The 16,031-nt window shown below is 34.2% G+C and overlaps 1 protein-coding gene and 1 long non-coding RNA gene across 5 annotated transcripts in view; one reads left to right on the top strand and one right to left on the bottom strand.

Moving 5' to 3' along the window:
- Positions 1 to 16,031, bottom strand: part of LOC128669198 (hemicentin-1-like) — a 162,715-nt gene that overhangs the window by 132,838 nt on the left and 13,846 nt on the right. The window lies entirely within an intron of this gene.
- LOC128669200 (uncharacterized) lies at positions 11,205 to 11,618 on the top strand. The gene is made up of 3 exons (XR_008404617.1): positions 11,205 to 11,293; positions 11,371 to 11,443; positions 11,529 to 11,618. It is a non-coding gene; the product is annotated as an uncharacterized LOC128669200 (long non-coding RNA).

The raw sequence follows: 16,031 nt of genomic DNA, 5'->3' as shown, positions 1-16,031 counted from the left end.
AGACTCAGTAGCAGTAGGTATTCCGAACTCATAACATTGCGTTTTCTTAATTCCTCCTAGATATATTGATTGCATATCATTTACAAAATAAATTATTTGCTCATCTGACAACATTTTTTTTTGCAGATCTATCAGGGTGGGTTAACTTTGACGTTAAGTTTGACCCGCACCGCCGCCGAAAAGATAAAAATTGACTGGTGCAACCGAACTTCCCTCGTCGTCGTTCTGACGTCGATATAGCAACCTTTTTACAAAATCATCTAAAAACGGTAATAATATTGAAAATTTGTCACGCACTAAAAAGTCTGGTGTCACTTGCCGTCCACCTGTGAAATGACCTTCGTTCCATTACGTGGTTAATATGGCGGAATCAAGGCTCTTTGAAGGGACGACGGGTAAAAATATCTCAGTGAATGTACGACAGATTTTGTCATTTATTTCTTTATTCAAATTTTATTTACCAAGCCTAGCTTTGCCCGCGGCGTCGGCGACGTTTATTAGAAGATAATTATTATAAACTGAAATAGCGCTTGTTTAAAATATTTGCAAGATAAACAAGAAACAGCGTCACTAGATTGCTGTGCAAATTTCTCGGGTATATTTAACTTATTTCAGCTTTTGCAGTTGTAATGTCTGAGAGCATTCGCTGGTATGCACAAAATGCAATATATTTCCTTTTGGTTACTTACGAACCTTTATTTAAAGGCTCCAGTTCAAAGTATCCGATTAAATTTGATAAGTATTTTAATCATACTATATATTGTGCTGTTACTTTGATTACATTTGGAGGATTAAAGTCAATGTTTGTTGATTAAATATCGGATTATTTTACGCATCTTCTATATACCATTATACAGAGGTAAGGGTTTTGTGAGTTTGTATGTTTGAAGCGGGTAATCTCCGAAAGTACTGGACCGATTTAAAAATTCTTTCACCATTAGAAAGTTACATTATCCACGATTGCTATAAGCTATATTTATCTCAAAATTCCCACGGGAGCAAAGCCCCGGGCAACATCTATATAAATAGCGCATTGCGCGTATAAAATATTTTTAAAGGCACAAAAATATTTGGAATAGCGTTAATAATTGAAAAATGTTGAGTTTAGTAACTTTTTTATTTCTTGGACGCTATACTTCACGTTTGCAACGATCTGTGCATGATCACCGAGTGACTGAGGTCACTCAGCGGACTTTTGAATTTTAACGCTGTATACTCTGCAGATGGTTTGTTGCATCGCGCAAAATATACGTCAAATAGTTTGTAAATAGACGTTTGTATAGAGAGAGAGATATAACGTGAGGAAACAGAGGCGTACTTCATATAATATTATGACTAATGCTACTGAATTATCTACAATTCTGCGCTGGTATTAGCAACGCGATGAAGTAGGCAACGCGACAATTGCAGCACACGTCTCCAACGGAGTGGGGAATCGTCGGGAGCGACGTGCGCGGAATTGATCAGGTTTGTAAAATGAAATTTATTTGTAAAATTTAACGTCTGATTTAAGAGATTAAATTATTATTCTTCTTTAATTGCGTGAAATGAGAATTTTAAAGAATTTAAGGTGCAGTTGAGAGACAAATAATAGGAAAGCGGGCTATCAGCTCCGAAGCCAACTTAACTCAACGGCCGAGGAAGCACTCGGGAAAACGCTTAAATGAAATACAGAGAGCTTAAGTTGCAGTTGAGTGATATACGTGTTTCTGCAACATGTTTCGGATTTCGGTCCTCGAACACTTAACAATAACATCCACAGGAAAATTATATAGTATTTGCAGTGTAATAAAAAAGTAATGAACCCCAAAAAGGCAAGTAAGTTCTCTCATGTCCCCAATTTTTCGCCGCTGTCGCTAATGGAGGTATCCCGTCCGTATGTAACACGTTCCCGGATTTACTGCTCGCCTTGATTCTAACGTTTTTTACTGTGTCCTTATAATGTTTATAGGCTGGTTAATGTGACTCCTGACGGGAAAGATAAACGTGATGTTTTCTGCTAAGTACCAAATGTTTATGGAGGAAAATTAAAAGCTATGTAATCCCGTCCCACTAATATTATGACTGTCGGACCAGCTCGTTCTTGTATAACTCTGGCTTTCAACAAATAATTACATTTTATACTAGCTTTTGCTCGTGGCTTCACCCGCGTTAATTTCGTGCATCCGCTAATAACTTATTATTGTCCATATCTCGAGTTCTAAGCAAACATAACGCGACGAAACCTATACCAGATTTTAAGTTAGATTATTCCCTATACCTTCAGCTGTGAAAAGCGCATCAAAAGCAAATGGTTATGCTTTCAAAAATGGCCGCGTTCGCTCATCCATTACATTATAATTTATTTAATTCTATACTCGCTATAGTTTATATTTCAGGTTTCTTGCAATGGTAGACTGGTTAAGAATACTTTTAGAAAAATAACGTACGTAAGATGTAAAAACTATTGTTATAAATAAAGTATATTTTAGCATGATCTGTCATCATCATCATCATATATTAAATCGTAATAAATAAATAAAAGCGAGGCTCTTGTTGATGGAGTTTCTTCCATTGTTATCTGTCCATAACTAATTGCTTCACTAAAGAATGATCTGTATTAAACCTAAATTGATAAAACTAGATGTGACCTTGATGTCTGAAACGACGCGCACATTCATGTTTCATGACCCAGACTCGAAGCAGACAAATAAAACAATATGGTAGATGGCGATCTGTTTTTCACGACCTACTTGCTAAATGGCGCATCTGATAATACTGAATGACGCCATTTTACGTGTATGTGGACATTAAAATTTAGATACTAAATATTAGATTTTTTTTTCTATATCTATTTTTATTATTTTACTAATTGCGTTCTGGCTTCGCTCGAGTAAAATCGAATATAGCTCGATTAAATATTACACCTTCTGATACATTTTCTTTTATCTATGGATACGCCCAAATCTTCCTCAGGAAACTATAGGTATATAATAAAAACCCCCATCAAAATCGGTTGCGTAGTAATAACACACATACCTTAAACAATATGGCGAAGGGCGTGTTTGACATTTGAACAATACATTAAAAAAATATCACATTTGAAATGGAAATATAAAATCAACACTTCATTTTTATGAATAGTTATCGACATTTCCCGTTTACTGTTTACAAAATCTAACATAAACATTCATTTTTATATGGTGGCAAAAAGTATATTGTGCCCTTTTGTTAATTCAAAGCAGTCATATAAAAACAATAAACTCATTCATACGTCAATACTGTTTCAAGACTCAATTCGAAATTGTTGTTTTTCTTGTAATTCCTTTATTCTTTTGAATTCTGTTTGAAACTTTGTGTGTGCATGACAAGCCTTATAATTTCGCTTTTTGAGGTCGAGACCAAGTGTTTGCCTGCAAATAAATTTATATATCGTGTTTAGTTTTCTCAAAAAAAAAAAAACATTTTTTTTTATTTTTTTTTTCTGAACAATAAACCATTTTTCGTACCTAACAGTTATTATCAAAATTATTGTCAAGTAAAAAGAAATGAATCTACTTTAATATGATTGTAATCTATAGTAAAATGAGCATATTCTAGGCATATAATGCACTGTGATTCGATTTGCATATGCATGGTTTAATCCGATAAAGGAAATGTATCATACATAAGTGATACTGAATTTGAACCATTTCTGAGTTTCAATATTTTCAGATTAAATACTGGCCAATTCCAAACGTGGATGTCGTATGAGGCGATTAAGGGACAGCTGATATAAAACAAATGCATTATTGAGAGAGTTATGTTATGAGAGTTATTGTTAGGTGGTCGTAAAAACACTACTGTGGCAATAAATCCTAGACCACAAAATAGGTAATGCACGTAGCGTGATTGATACTCTTGATGTTGCAAGCGTTGATAGGATCCGGTGACCACTTACCATCAGATAGGACGCATACCTGCCTACTTGGTAGTATAAAAAATAAAAGCCTAAATTCAGAGAAAGGAAAACTTGATTTTAAACTATCCTTAATTTAAAAAATAGATAGGTGACGATGATTTCAGAAAGGTCGAAAATGTCGTTGAACAGCACGAGAAAAGGCGAATGGCATAAATTGCGAGAGAGAGAGATGCGGTTATAGGTTTATAAACCTGTCTCAATTAATATTCATAAAGAGCTATCAATAATAACGATAAATAATCACTGTCAAAGTAAAACCAACACGTATGTTAAGAGTAAGCATTTGAACTTAATTGGAAGTCAACATGAGTGATTGTGTATCCTAAGTTATTGACTTAGTCGAAATTAAAGTCGGAAGTTCAACCGCGAAGCCGCAACTGCGTGGGGTTAAGGTCATTTATTATAGGAATTAACTTGCGAGTTTCGGAAGGTAAATCTCCTGAAGAATATTGCGAAGTGAGCAGATTTAAATTAATTTTACCGTTGTACATGATAAATGAGTTTCTCCAGTTGCAGTAATTCGAAGACGTCATAATTTATTTGTTCGAGTTCGCTGTATATTATTTGTTTTTGTTTTTCATGTAACTTAAAATTTTAAAATTATTTAGATTCCTTCTGCTTTTAGTAAATCTATATATTTATCATTAGATTTATCAACAGTTTTTGGTACACATCTACAGTTCTGCACATGCGCAAACTTTTTGCATCTACGCTAAATAAGTTTTGCTTTTTTAACATATGCACCTGTAACACTTCTTCTAGTATGTACAATCAATCAGTACTTACAAGCTTTTATTTAGTTTCACCTGTTCGATGTATGTATGTCTGTTCATTTTTGCATGTTGAATTTCGCCTACTCCCGCTATATAGTACAGAATTATCCATGTCACTTCAGTTTCCATAGAAATGCTTAAATATGCGTGGCCTGATTATGCCCTTGGGATTGCCTCCCGACGACGGAACTCCTCAAGGGTTTACTTCATAGGCATTATTTTTTTTTGTCACGCGCTAAATGAATAAGATCTCTCCGACCACATAAAAGCTTATGGCAAAAATTACATTTAAAATAAACCACCACCTTGACTGGTACACTTGGAGCAAGCCGATGGACGTGTTTCACATGCAATCCTCACGAACTCTGCTTAAGCCACATACCGAGAACAGATACGGCTGCTGCGGAGATTTGTTTTCTTTTTTGTCGGTCTATGCACTCTATGCACAGTTAGTAGGCCGTGGTGGTGTAATGGTTAAGACGCCTGTGGATAGAAAGGTCCCAGTTTCGAATCCTACTCGTGCCACATGAGTTTGTATACTAATTTGACTCATGTATGTAGTTTTCATCGACCACCACTTGCTTTTGGTGAAGGAAAAACATAATGAGGAAACCTGCACACTTGTTGATTATTAACTTGCGTGTGAAATGGAGAAGGCAAACCACTCCATTAATAATGCCAAGAAAGTTGTTACGTGTGTTTCATTCTATGTAATGACCACGATCCTCAGCCATGAGGACCAATCTTGATGAAATTGGATACCCAAAAAATGTAGTTAAAGACCCTTGTTTAAATATAGGGTACTTTATTCCCCAAAATCAACCCCCAAATGACGATAATGGAGGGTGAAAGTTTGCATGAAAATCGTGTATGTTCCGCTTTCACTGATAAATTCACGCGGGTGAAATTACGGGCAAAAGATAGTAACTAATAATACTATTTAAAGGAATGTAAAAGAATAATTCCGCTGCCATATTCTTGGTACTGAATGATCCGGTACAATACAACAAGCACTTGCAACTTGCAAACTAACTAATGCCAGAGCGCGTTAAGCGGCAGTGAACAATGAGAGCGAACCCAACTAGCGAAGGACTGGCTGAACATGACACGGTTCTTCTGATGCAAGCCCGAACTTTGTCAACAAATACTTCAGCATATTTCAGTATACAAACTAATTCATTATTGTATAATCATTGTAATATAAGAACAAACTTCAAGGTCTATATGTTACTAGCTGTATCTTTCCGGAATAAAAGGTACCCTATATCATACTTGAAACTCTACAGACATGTGTGCAAAATTTCAAGAAGTAGATAGAGCGTGATGAGGTAACAAATAAACTTATTTTCCCATTTATAATATTAACTAGCTTTTGCCCACGATGAAAAGTACCCTATGCTCTTTTTCATACTAAAACTACATGTAATCTAAATTTCTAGATGATTGGTTCAGTAGATAGAGTGTCTCTTCACGCTCTATCTACTCAACCAATCTTCTAGAAATTTAGATCCTATATACCTCTGTAACAAACACACTTACATACTTTCGCATTCATAATATTAGGATTAAGATAGCAATTATAATAGTGTTGTGTAAAAAAAAGATTCCGCCGCCGCATTCTAGGACTACATCTGAATTAACCGGGCAATATGCAGTTGCAACTTGCAAACTAGCTAATGCCCGAGCGCATGAGTGGGAGTGAACAATGACAACAATCTCAGACAGCTAAGGACTGGTTGAACATGACACAGTTCTTCTGATCACAGCCGGAGCATTGTAAACGAAACACTTCAACATGCTACAAACAGTACACTGGAAATTTTCAGTGAAACTTAAAGATAACAGATGCAAAGGCAAAAGCGTTATGTGATTGCGCGCTCTAAAATAAGAGAACTTAATAATATTCCATTAATAATAATAATCATTATTTCAGATTTCAATCCATATGCGAGTTATAAATAAAATAAGATAAATAACAAGTCAAATTAAAATTAATTGCATCTATTCTATGCTGAGACACAGATATACGCCTACAATACTGTATGCAAGCGGATCCAGTGCGTCAGCATTGGGGAGTCTCATCGAACAACCATGTGTTGTGGCAACTTAAACGTAGCTGATAAGCAAAATAGCAATCCCAATAAGCGTTAAGTTTAGGCAAGTGGCTTTTCATGAAATTACAGGTGAATCTTCGAGATCAATATGATAGTTTAGGCACCTCGCGATTTTATAAAATATCCTACTTGTATTTCCATTGAATATAGTAGAAGCCAGAAGCACATTTAATCTCACAACAATATAATTAATGACAATCTACATACCACGACTTTAGAAGCTATAAATAACGTTTAAATACATATATCATTAATAACAAAAAATCTGCAAACTCATAAGGCAAGTGTCACATAACAAACTCGTCACTTCATATTAATCTCTGGTCCTGACGTGTACGTTTCTTATTTTCTCATTTTTTTTTACCTTGACATGACATTTTATATAAAAAGAACATTATGGAACGGGACAATGTAACTTTATATTCTAATTTAGAATGTGTTGAGATGAAAAATTATAATAACAGCTAATATGTGTATATTATATTATCATTGATATAAATTAGAGACAAGTGATGCAATACTGTTATGAAACTGATCAATATTATCCTTGGACACTGAACGGTCATACAATAGGTAACACGATATTATATAATTACATCTAACAATCTTGACACATCTGTAGCAGTCACTGTTTCGATATAAACACGATAGTTTCGATATGATTTGATGTGATAATATGTAATACGTCATATAAAATTAAAATCATTACTCTTAAAACACTTATTCTCAGAACCCTTTCAATCATAATATTCCGTGCAATATTGCCAAGTTACAAATAACTATTTCGACTACGATAAAACAAAATTTTAATGTCGACGCGTTTAAAATCCAAATTTTAAAAAATCTAATATAAATCTAAAATTATGTCACTGGGTTTTTAAGTGAGATATAATTTTAATTTAAATCGATACAGTATTGATTTCGGTTAGATTTGGCACTAAGAAAAACCTCAGGAGTCCGATTCTCACGCAATCGAAGTTCACTTCATCAGTTATCTCCTTCATCAGTTGTCTCCAGAAGGCCTAGCATTATTTCTGCATTTACAAAAAATCAACATCACAAAGATCAAGCTAACGCATCAATCGATTTTTTTTATTGTTTGTAGATTATATTTTTGTTGTAAAACTGTTTTGTGTGCCAAATAAATAAATAAAAATAAAATATCAAAGTTTTTCGTTGGTAAATTTGCATTCAACAACCCAAAAAAATTGGGGAAAATTTATGAAGTAAATTTCTATTGTGTGAGAATCGAGCCCCAGGGCGCAACTAGTTTTATCAATTAATGGTTTCGATTACGACCAAATAAATATAAGCATGGAAATTATTCACAAAATAATGTGACTTTCATTCTAATATTATTTAAGTTCCCAAAATTCTCACGACAAAAATCAAATATTATGTAGAAATAAGTTATTACACAATTACAACTAACAATCAAAATTCTCAGAAATAGTTAATGCTATTAATACAAGATTGTATGGCACATTATCATGAACGCAATTTGCATACGGCATAGCAATTTGGTGGTCGTGTTGATTTCAAAGTAATCACTACATGGTACAGTAGAAAACAAAATAGTTATCTATACTATTATTATAAAGATATAAGCGATTGTGAGTTTGTATATATGAGGCGGGTAATCACCGAAACTACTGAACCGATTTCAAAAATTCACCATTAGTAAGGGACATTATGCAAGATTGCTATAGGCTATACTTTATCTCAAAAGGAGCGAAGCCCCGGGCAACATCAACTTTTGAAATAAATTAGCACATTAATAAACTTAAAACTTATAGTAGGCGCCAAAATCTAACAGTTCACACACACTTATATTGAGATTCAAAATTTTAATAAGCATTTACGTTATTACTATAAATGGAATAAAAATTATCATTTAGTTTTTTTTTGCATTCGATCTTTTCGAAAAATATTGTATTCCGATAAATTAACAGTAAATGAGAATATATGAAAAAATATTACGCCCTTGAAGCTCGGTAATTTGTATGTTTGAAGCGGGTAATCTCCGAAACTACCGAACCGATTTCAAAAATTATTTCACCATTAAAAAGGTACATTAATATGTAGTAAAAACCCAGGGCAATATCTAATTGGCAATAAATTTATAAACTCTTTATTTTTTCTTCATCATAAGTCTGACCACTTGAGTAATTTAAGAGCTGCCAGGATTATGCTGGGTATTCATTAAATTAAATATGTTGTGTATTTTTAATATATTATTTTTTATTATATGTACTTTACTAATGAATGTCTATGACCTTTTCACAAAGTTTATACGTAGATACTAATTTGTTGAAGATTTTGTTGTAACTTAACTAAACTTTAAAAAATGAATATGTTTCACACAGTGGGAGGTTACATAGAAAATTGTATATAACAGTGAACAGCAGCGGTTGAAACAACTTATGTCGCTGACTGTACTAATTGGAGCTGATACCAATCTCAAGATTAATTGTACCGATCTGTCCCAAATTCAGGGAACTTAATTGTGTGAAATTACTCTGCAAAATAATAGTTTGATACTATAGTTTACGACCTATTTCAATCCAATTAAATGCGATATAAATAGTACGCAATGCGCGACCAAATTAATTAGATACATTTTACTTTACGTACTTATTTGCATAATTTATCTGCATTGGTTATGTTACATATAATGTAATAATATTGTTTGTAACTAATTATTCACTGAAGACGCCGAAATAGAAGATCCGAACCAAAGCAGAGATGGGATAAGGAAGAATATTGACTTTTTAATTGATAAAATTTAAGAATTTTATTTATTCAGAATTCTCAGGTTTACGGAGTATAATACATGATACTACAGATAATTAATTCACTGCGATTTATCAGTTCGTAGCGATCCAAGAACTAATTCCCTAGAGCGCTTATTGATCACCTACAAGCCCCATTTGGGGGTAATAAGGACCTACTTACCGAATACGAGATATGTACAATTTGTTAAAATAAAAATCGACACAGGTCGACGTCGTAACTGGAAAATAAATCCAGCGATAATCATACAGTCAGAAGAAATTTTTCACAACGCGGCGATATTTAAGTGCTGCAAAACATTATTTTTTTATTTTATTATACAACCGAATTGCAATCGATCAATACATACAATTTGAATGTAATACATTTATTTTATTATTTTTTTAATAGATTTTATCTATTACTGTACTAGTTAAAGTACATAGTATGTAACTACATAATAAACAAAGAAACAGTGAAATTAGAATGACAAGAAACACAGGCCGCTATATATCATGTTATATAACTTTTAACATAAAATATTTAAATTTGTAACACTTAAATGTCTTAGTATCATATTCTGTGGGTGCAATAGGATGACACGTATTCTTATAAAAAACAATAGTAAATGACATAACGATATGATTTTAATTTATTAATCGATAAATACTTAAGTAATTGTAAAATTATTATTAGTAATTTCTTATTCCATTAGCCATTGCACATACGTCATCTATCTTATCGAGTGAGATGTTACTAACACCAATATCAATAATCCAAGTAGCCTAAAGGCATATGATTGTTATTACTACTGTAGATGGCAGATGTGTATACAAACTGTTTAACTCAATAACCTCTGATAAAATAGCTGGAGCTGAAAACGACATGGCTAGTATTTTCCTAGAACAAGATATTCTGGAAATCTGTATTGTGTTATTATGCTCATTCATATAGGTACTCAAACTCGTTTTATAACCTGGCTTTATAACTGGTTTTTTACACAAAGCCTTCAAACAACACATGTTTGAAGGCTTTGTGCCTAGCCACCATTATCAAGTCCAGAGTTTGAGTTTTCTAAGCCCTAACGTAGGTACTAACACAGTTAGTACTGCGTGAGGCATCCGAAACCCTCACAGTATGCTCAGTATGCAGTTGCATAATTCACCTTCACCTTCATATAACGACAAATTTTCACGTTTGTCATACTATCAAGCATTGTGTAACGGTGTGAATTTCGATCTCGACAGTGGATCGATATTGGCTTTACACGGTTCTATGTCAACGTCACTGTCACTTGACAGGTGTCAAGGGCGGTGTTGATATCATACAAAATTTGCATCTGTTTATGGAAATTAATGGGTAAATATCAACAAGGATAATTATTTATGTATGATAAAGTCATGCTGAAGGACTGAAAGAAGCAGTTTTCGTTAAACTAAATTTATTTACAGTGATTTTACATTTGTTACAAAATATGGTTTCTGTTTCGAGAGCAATAAAGGTCCTTTAGTCGTCGTTTATGTCGGGAGTTTGCTGTTGTAACATCAGGGCACATAGGATCGAAGTTTGGCGTGCATTTCCTGTTCATCGGAGCCCTTTAAGGCTGGACATGATGAGCAGGAGAATTTGGTTGATAGCTTGGAGGGCCGCATGTGTGCCAGTTGCCTATTATTAATATTGTTTGGTATCATCTGGTAAGTTTGATAGAATGAGATGTCTTCAGCTTGCGTTGCGCTTGGGAATGTATTCTGATGAGGCTGATTTCTTTCAGAAGTGATGTTCCCAGTGAGAGGCAACGTGGCATCCATATTATATTGAGGGTGGCGGGTTCTCAGCACATTGTGGTAAGCCCTACTATTCTTAAAGATGCCCAGGTATCTGTTTCTTAATTGTGTGAATGGGTTGTAATGAAATTCTTTTTTATTTCAGTTGCGGATTGAGATTTTGATTATTTTGAAGATTTTGGTATTGTGGAGTTACATTAATTTATTCCTGTTAATTATTGTATTAAATACAACGTGGTTGTACTTTTGTTGGTTCACTGGAGGTGAACTGTTGGTCGCCGTAATGACTGCCAGTTTTAAGAATTACTTCAGGACATAAGTCTTCTCACACAATTAGGTATCCAGCAAGCTTTCTTCATGGGACAAGTACCTTCTTTCTTTATTAATTCTATGCCGGATTTCATAAATTAATTTACAAGTTAAGATTTAAACTTAAATTTAAATATTAAATATTAATGGTGGCGTTAACTTATTAGGATACATAGAACTCACAGTTTATACCACTGAGCTAGATTAAATATAGGGACATGTATGTAATGAGATTATAATTTGCATTATAAAGTGAAAGTTTAAAGGTAAATATATTATATATAAATAAACATTTGTATTCTGGATACCTTAGTTTAATTTAATTCCTATTTGTAGTTTCCCCAACGAATCAGCAGGTAATTTATTTGGTTTTATTATTTTTCTCAGTACTTGAACACTAGTGCAGAGACTTTTATTATTTTCATTTCATTTACGTTTATAAATTTATTAAGTATTGAGGTTTCCCACCTGACAATTGTTATACTCGTAGCATGCGTCGCAATATCCATGGCTCCTTATGCGACTAAGTAACTATTATAATTAATAATATTATACATCGTTTCAACTTTCTGATATAACAAAAACATATATATAACCAGTTTAGGATGGGATGAGTTACACGGTAAAATTTTACGTTGGTTTGATTGAACCGGCGCACCGATTAAGTTTAGACAAAATGGCGTACTTTGAGTTTCGTTGCGAATATTAGAGTTAAAGTTAACGTCATAGTTATCGGTGCAGCCCGCCCTTAAACGTTTAACTTTGAACATCCTGGTGTCTCCAACATTAATTCTAGGACAAACCCTGGCCATGACACGCAATTTTCAGAGAATCGTACTCATAACTTCGGAGGGCTCAATGGTCGGATTTGCGGCCCCCATTTACCCGGCATGACACTCCAGACATCCCTTCTCAAATAGAAACAACGACAAAATGTATTTGACGGCTCCTCAGTTTTTCCGCGACACTTGCGGATAATAAAGCATAGGATAGTATGAGTGTAACTTCTGTGAAAGCTTTTTCGTTTTTAAGTGTCCACACCTGAAAAAAATGGATCACTTTATTATTGGTGATAATTTTCAAATTATTGAAATTGGGCGTTCGATTTCATCCTAAAAAGGGCAGGCACAAATCTAAGGCGTTTAACTTATTATGTCAATATTTTTTTTATTTTATTGAAGTAGTACTTTTATATCGACATTAACGATAATGTACAACAATTTAATCGATCACTATTCTTCCTTTGTGCGAAAACTTGCTCACTGCTTGACTTTCGTTCTAATTCAAATGAGTGTTTGGTTACTTCTACAGCTACAAGGAGCTCGAGCCCACGGTCACTTTTTCCCTTTTTTTCTTCTTCAAAAATATCTGGAACTAAAACATCTGACAAATCTACACTATTACTATTAAAGAGATAACCGTTTGTGAGTTTGTATGTTTGAGGCGGGTAATCTCCGAATTTTCCGAACTGAATTCAAAAATTCTTTCACCATTAGAAAGGCATATTATCCAAGATTGGTATAGGCTATATTTTATCACAAAATTTCCATAGAAGCGAAGCCACGGGCAACATTTAATATACTATATACAACAGTCTACAACCTCTCGACTTTCAATATTCGTTTCGCTACAACTTTTGAACGGCTGAACCGATTTTGATCAAACATATCTAAAAACCTCCGTATAAAAATTTGCTATCAAATAAAAGAAACCGCATCCAAATAGGTTCACCCGTTGATGATCTACGGTCTACGTATACCCCTCTTTTTGCGTTAGCTTAAAAATAAGATAAGCTTCACAACTTAGCTACAAATATCTTCCCACGCCAGAAAGCAGTCTAAGAAAGTCGGTGTAGTCCTTCAACTATCTTACTGGACCATTAATAATAATCCCATGTTGCGTCACTGTCAGGTCTTTGCGAGTACTTACTTAGATGATCCGTTAATCTCACAACCCAACTTTGCAATTCTGAACGAGTACTTCACCTTGATACGCCTCGGGTTTTCAACTAAACTCTACGTCAGGATGTAACATTTTTTTAAAACTAGAAATTTTGTGTATTCTTTTTTCAGAATCACAATCCAAGATTGTTTATTTTACAGCTTGTATTCCAATTTTAATAGTTATTAAAATTGTAACATCATTTCTTACTTTTTTATTATGTGCGATTTTGGTGGCCAGTACATTTGTTTTACTACATTATAAATTCTGCACACCAACACATTACGATTGCTAATATTATACAGCCAATGAGATTTCAGCATTGCGTAGTGTATATTATTATTAACGATGTAATTTCATCTCCTTAGTTTGAAGCGGGTTCCGTGTGGGTTTGTCTAATTAATTGTACATCAGTAATATAACGTCTAATAGTATGCAGTATAAGCAATTAATCAGACTAAACTTGTTGAAGTTCAAATAATGATCTAGTTTTGATTTCTTTTTAAATTAATATATTTTCAATTTACAATGTAATACAACCAGAACTTTTTCGAAACAGTTATTTTCAACCTGGTTAAACACTAGCTAACCAAGTATTCGTAATTATATACAATGACTAGGTTAACGTGGTTGCTTTTTAAATCTTCTAAGCAAGGCTCTTACTCTTTTGTCAAGGGTCGTTTGGCGCGGTTTTTAGAGGGAAATGAGAATAATCGTCTTAGAACTGATAATTTGAAAAAAAAGAACATCGGGTGCCTAAAAATATGATTTCTACGAGTTGAATCGTAATGTAAACGCTATTTACAAAACGTATGGAGATGCGCACGACCTGGTATAAAACATTTGAATTTTTAGATAACCTGCAGTCTCACAATACAGGATAATTTTTCTTTTAGCTTGCAACATATTACTACTTCCGTCACAATTCCACGAATTTCACACTAGAAATAGTTGCACTTCAAATATTTACATTTCAGTACACGTTCGTCGAACTAATGTTATTTGAACATGCGGAGCGTCAAGCGGCGCGTCGGGCGTCTCGTCGACTCAACAAACATACAGCTATATATCGAAATGTGCGAGTTAACGCGGCGCGTGTCCATAAGGTCATAGGTAGAATAGGTATAGGTAGAATTTTAATCTGCGCGCCGCTGACGTTTAAGCAAAATAACGTATTCTGCGCACATTCAAGTTAATGTCAAAGTTGACGGTGTAACCCACCCTTAGTTTCGACATGAGATATATATTTTTTATATTATACAGCAGGTAAACAGGCATGCTGCCCAATGGACGGTAAGTGGTCACCCAGCCTATAAACTCTTGCTACTGCAGGGATGTCACACGCGCGTTGTCTACTTTATGGCCTAAAGTCTATTTTCGCAGTACCCTGTAATGACCCTGCCTCTCGTATCCTTCAACCCGGAACATAACATTGCAAGCAATGCTGTTTGGCAGCAGAAACCAGAAATAGATGGGAGTAAGAGTACACATGCAGACGACCTTACTAAGGTTTGTGATGATCTCGTCAGAGTTGACGGTACATGCGACGTAAAGACAAGTTTTTGAAACGAGATTTCAGAAAAAATACCAATGCTAACTTTGCCTATTGGCTAAGTTAGGTTTGGCCACCATGGCTGGGAAAATGTCGTCCAACTTTGAAATACGGCTAAATACTTGGAAGAATTCGAAACTTTCCTTGCGTTTATAATTTTTATTTTCTTCCCCCTTTTTCTGTTTTATTTGCGCACTTTTTCGTCGTGATTCGTTATCGAAATCGTTAATTAAAAGCTAAAGAATGTTTGATCGGAAAAAGTTAGACAATTTATAGAAACAATACTTCGGACGGTGAAACGTGGGCGGTCGATAGCATCTGTTGAATTCTCTACCGACTTTGAATAGGTGGTGGTCTAGTGGTTAATACTGTCAGCCTGTGAACGAAAGATCCCAGGTTCGAATGCCATCGAGTTACGCGAGTTTGTATACACCATTTTAACTTGTGTATAGAAGTTTTCATAGACTACCACTTGCTTCTTGTTAAGGAAACCTGCATCATGAGGAAACCTGCTCACTGGTTTACAGTTTACGTTCACTAGTGTGTATGCAAATAATTGCCACTAGACATCGGTAAGTAGTCGAAAAATTCAGTTGCCTTTACGCGACTTGAATAAAATCTGACACCAATGTTAGCAATACTCGAAGAAAGCTAGATTACGACGTTCATAACAGACAAATCAGACTTATTGATCATAAAATTATCATAATTATTTCAAAGACACCGTTGTTCGTTCTATTTTTAAACTTTCTCTAATGATAAATTAAAATTAATATAAAATGTGATTTTATGAGGATTTTAATTACAAGTTATGCATACTAAAGATTGGAATTTTCTGAATAGAAT

The sequence above is a fragment of the Plodia interpunctella genome, chromosome 4 (genome assembly GCF_027563975.2).
Source record: "Plodia interpunctella isolate USDA-ARS_2022_Savannah chromosome 4, ilPloInte3.2, whole genome shotgun sequence".
Lineage (NCBI taxonomy): Eukaryota > Metazoa > Arthropoda > Insecta > Lepidoptera > Pyralidae > Plodia > Plodia interpunctella.
Note: the sequence above shows the minus strand (reverse complement) of the source record. Positions and strands in the feature narration are given on the sequence as shown.